Source organism: Falco cherrug, chromosome 5, assembly GCF_023634085.1.
Source record: "Falco cherrug isolate bFalChe1 chromosome 5, bFalChe1.pri, whole genome shotgun sequence".
Taxonomy (NCBI): domain Eukaryota; kingdom Metazoa; phylum Chordata; class Aves; order Falconiformes; family Falconidae; genus Falco; species Falco cherrug.
Window position 1 is genome coordinate 7,414,749 of NC_073701.1, and position 5,456 is coordinate 7,420,204.

Sequence of the window (5,456 nt, forward strand, 5' to 3'; positions counted from 1 at the left end):
TTGCTGGCTGTAAAACCCAGTCTCTCTCAGTCTCTCCACAAAGGCTAGGAGTCTCCTGCTCCTGGCATCATCTGCTCACTCTTCACCTGTTCCCATTGGAATACATATTTCTAGTAAGTAGGTGACAAGAATTGCCCTCCATTTTTCAGATCCTGAGTCCTGCATACCACTATTCACTCTTCCTTCCCTCTCTGGATGCGTTGTAGGGTATTATTTGCCTTTTCACAATTGCAACATGTTGGAGCTCACAGTCACCATGTGACGACAGGGTAATATAATACCAAGTGCAAGCTTTTGTCCTTCTCTGGCATTTCCAGCTGTTAAGCCACCACAGCATTTCTGTTACAGATGCCAATACACTTCCGTATATTAAAGCTAATGCACTAGCAAAGCTAGTTACTGAATTCCATTCCTCCAGCTGGATACCTTCCCTTTCCATACAACCTACCTTTGTTCCCCTATCAGCCTTCTAATTTTTCCCTAACTTCTATTTTAGCTATTAATTTCACATATGGCACTGTCTCAAGTAATTTGTTGTAGTATGGACAAATAAGATCTTTCTAATTTCCCCTATCCAAAAGAATTGTCTTATCAACTTATGCTATGATGGCATGCTCTGCCTTCGACAAACCAGAATTGCATTGTACCTCATTGTTCATACGCCTCCGTATTTTTTTATTATTCCCTCCTACAGGTTGGCTCTAAAGCTGTATGTATGCACTGTGGCGGTCAGAAGAATGGGTCTGCATTTCCCTAGATTACACCCTTTTCCTTTTCTTAGAGATAACATAAGTACTGCATCTGTTATTCTGCAGTCAGACAGTGCCACCACCAACTTGATAGATTAATTAAAAATCCGCCCTGCAAGATTTGCCATTTCATATGCCAGCTATCTCAATATTCTGAGATATTCTGGTCCCTGTGACTGGAGCTGATCAAGATGCTTATGTTCTTGCTTCATCTCAAATGCAGTCATTTCCTTTTCCATACACACAGCACTTGCCCCGTGCTCTCCATTGTCAGAATTACTGACAGGTGAAGTGTTCCTCCTTTAATTCATGATGTTCCTGTGCCACGCTTAGGATCCCCTCATTACTTTTCTCGAGCATGCACAGGTCCTTTCCCCATCATGTTGTGAAGGAATTGTTTGTTGTTTCTTTTACTTGCCTTTGCAAGGTCTATCTCAGGTTGGCCTTTGATCATTCTTAATTAATCCTTACAGTTTTAGCCCCCTTGCCCCACAGCACACAGCAACCACCACTGTGACAGCTTACTTCTGGTGCAATCTCTGCTTTCTGGGCTCACATCACTTTAAACATACCATTGACAGAACCTGTTTGGAGCCAACACAAAAGAGATCTCACAGGGACTTGCATGGGTTTAACATTAGTCATGTTCTAAACTATTAAAAATTAAACTTGTGCAACAAGTGTGTTGACGATATGTGCTCAATCCTGAGATTTAAATGAAAGCATTTTATGCCCACAATCCAATTGCTCTGGGTCAGGGAGAAAGAAGCATTTTTTTCTCCTTGCCTGTTCTACACATTCACTTATTTTGTAGATTGTCTCTTTTGTATTTTTAGAAGTGGATGTTGCTAAGGCAACCAAACTAGCTGAACATTTTGTATCCCTAAGAACAATACATGTTTAAATATTCAGGCAATTTTCCATTGTTCGGCAGGAATGGTGAGATCAGCCAGATTATCCAGACCAGATGAGGGAAGTTTAGGTTGGCTTTCTATTATATTTAAAAGCCTTCAGTGTGCTGACAGCCATTCAACAGCTCTATCCAAGGAGGAACAATATACAGCAGACACAGCCTACCCTCCCTAAATGGGAGAAATGATTTGTTTTATTCCAATCTGTTACACTCCCCACGATAAACTGAAGCACATAGGTATTTCCAGGTAGCTGAGCTATGCTCAGCCCTGTGCTGAGGCTGACACAAGATTTGCTCATGCTCTGAAAGCACAGCATCAGATAATGATAGTACTATACAGGTCAGAAGGGATAAATAAAAGTTCCATCCAGTTTATCACATCCTTCCCTCTTGCCTGTGGCTTTCAGACACGTGTTTTAAGCATCTGGAAAAGATTTAGAATATTCTCGCAGTCAGCTGCTTGCTGATACCTGCAAAACTGGGCTGGTGATGGGATCCTGTAAATTACTCTCACCTACTTGTACAAAGCTCACCAGCCTGGCTTCCTGGCTGGCTGCACTGCAGGAGACTTTGGGGGGGGGGGGGGGGGCGGGGGCTGGCACAGTCCGTCCCACTGGCTGATCTGTGATGGCAGGAGCTGCCACCTTCTGATTGGCCTGGAGCAGAGTGCAATGTCCATGCTGTGCAAGGGAGCCAGAACCATGCATCGAGACTGAGATACACTGAAGTCTGTTTCTGATTTTCTGATTTTGACATGAACATTTTCTGGGATGATCACCAAGCGTGCTTAGCTTCACTTTCTCCACTGCCATTATGAGATGGCTAAAACTATAAAAATCTGAAGAAGATATGATTATGGCTTTAAAATGTTTTTCAGAGAAGTGCCATCCTATTACAATGCTGAAAAGAGCAGTGGGAGAAGAGGGGAGGGAAGAAATAAAGGAGATTAAAAGTGTGAAAGTGGTCATTGTGTGAGACTGCAAAAGGCATAGAGGCACAAAGTGGAGCTGAGAAAGGGGATGTGCTCCCAGAGCTGATCTGTAATCCAGAAGCAGGGAACAGCCTGATACTAAAGGACGGAAGGTGCAGAGGAGAGTCACGATGGGAAGATAAGTGAGGAATACAGGACTGAAGCTACTGTCAGTGACAGCAGAGATGCTGCGCAGTGGAGCAGGCACTCCTCCACTGAGTGACACACAGCACATGCCTGACTGATTAGTGTTACTATGGGATGGAGCTGTTCATCCTTTCCAATACATCTAGCCCCAGAAATCTGCAATTCCCTCTTGCTTCTAAGTATCTTTTCTGGAGACATGAGCAATACACCATTAACACTGGGCAAATTATCAATCTGAAAAAAGAACTTTAGGAATCTCTTTGTTTTCCATTGCTTGTAGTTTCTGCTTGTATACTTGTGCTCTTCTCTTTCTCTTTAAAAGTGAAGCACATTACTTAGAGCATTCAAATACTTTAGCCTAACAGCTAACCAGTGCAAAGAGGGTTGTGCTATTCAAAGGGCAATATCAAGGTCTAGTAGTTTATCTCAGGCAGATCCAAGCATAGTAAACAGTAAGAGAAGTGTCCTAGGATTGCCAAAGATACCGAGTTGAAATGTCAGTGCTGGCAGGGAGACCTAGTTTTCAGAAACCTAGCTGGTTTCTAGGATGATGGACAACCAGGAAAAGTCTAAATAACTAGAAAAAGTGAATGAATCATGGATTAGCCTGACATAGCCATGTGAGCCATAAAAGAGCCACACGATTCATAGAAGTGCCAGCCTCAACACAAACTAATCTGTCTGGCTCTTTTCCCACCCCATCATTTTTCCTGAAAGACAAGCAGAACTGACAGATTAGATGTGGCCCAGGATGGGTACACATCACATCATGGGTAATTAAACTGCTGCCAAAACCATTGTTTTGGATTATTTCTATCACACCTTTCCTCTACAGCCCTCACTCTCCCTGCAGACTGGACTATCTACCTGATCAGTCTCATCAAGCTTGGGGCCTGGCCAAGCTGGAGGACTAGGAGGAAGGTCTAAGTTCAAAACAGGACTCATGAGTGAGAATGCTCTTCAGTCAGAGACAGGAGTCTAGCAGATGCTCAGACCTAGGCAAATGGGAAGAGGGGACTGGGTAGAAAAGAGCTACACAGAGGTCTAGGAATGAGGCAGATTGGTCCACCCAAGGCTACCAGTTAGAAGAGGTTGGGGGGAGTCCCGGTTCACCACACTGCAATACACCTGACCATAAAAAAGGTGCTAGTTAACTTTTGCCCATGGTCTACTGAAACCTCTGTGCAACCATGACATAGAGCACCTGAACTTCATGTGCCCATGAGGCAGCCACCTGTAGGGAGCAAAGGAGGAAAGAAAGAATTAGAAATTGCAGACTGGAGTGGATTGGGAGGGGATACCCAAAAGGACAAGGGGCAGAGGGGAAATACAAGGTGTGCTTACTCTCAGTGCAACGTATTCTTGGAACATCAGAAAACAACAAAGCCTTTGTTTCATCCTTACTGACTCTTTAAATGTCAGTGTCTCTGCTCCTGCCAGATGGTACCTATAAATTATTTACCCAACTCCATTATGTGCCCAAAAAGGGAAGACCGAGCTGAACAGGACCAAGAAGAATCAGTTACTTTCTCACCATAGAAAGAAAGGAGGTCTCCCAGCAGTACTGTTGGATCACAGCCAACACAGTGGTGCAACCAGTGTCAGCTGTGCCAGTGAATCTCTGGGGTAAGAGTGGGAAGCCCAGGGATGTTGCAGCCCAGTTTATTGCACATTTCACATGGCCTAAGCCAGGCTTAGTTTCAAGACTTCGCATTGCCACTGATATTACTCATACCACTTTGAGCAATTCACTTGCCCTCCATCTGTCTCGGTTTCTTCACCTGTGAAACAGAGCCTGATAGTGGCTTTGCAATGCGTGACTGCTTTTCTGGCCCTGGCTTCTCTGCCTGCTCTATAGCTGCTGGCACAGCAGTCTGCAGGTGGGTCTGCTTTCCAGTCTGTAGCCTTAAGGGAGGCAGCTTTCGCTGCGGAAGACCATGGCTGTATGAATATACGAACAGTGCAGTCAGTGCTACTGTGATTATTACAGACAGCAGCAGTGGCTGGTACAACCTCTCAGAAAAGGTGAATATGGCCCAGAGAAGGCAGATGGTGCAGACACACACGCCTACCACTTTCAAATCCGATTTGCATTCATATATGTGAACTCACTGTAAAGTGGTTTACCCCTACTTTTCAGTTAGCCGGGTAATATCCCCTCTCTGAATATGACACAAGAATACCTGAACAGTCCTTTTGTGACAGTTCCCCAGTGTACCTGCCCCATGATGAGGCTCTGTGGCCTCTGCACACAGCTGCGAATGCTCCATCTAACCCGGGAGAACCACCTCTGTCAGGCACAGCAAAAAGGACACTTTCCATAAAGGAGCAACCAGGAACTGCATGGAGAACACACACTGCTCTGCACTGAGCAGTGAGCCTCCCAAATGATTTTTATTACCAGTTTTCTGAGGACAGCAGCTTTCTATTCATTTGATACAAGAAACACATCCATGGGCTTAGGGGTTTGTATGGATGAGATTACTTCTTTTTCTTTTTTATTCTTCTAATTGCTATTCTTAATAAGCATTTAGGGAACAGGAGGAAGGGGACTGGGAGAAGAGGAGATGAAATAGCCAAGCTGAAGGCAGATGCTCATGTTAGTCTCGTGAAGCAGCTAATCAAACTTTCTTTCTACACTACAACTTGAATTTTGCAATGCAAAGGACGAAGTTAA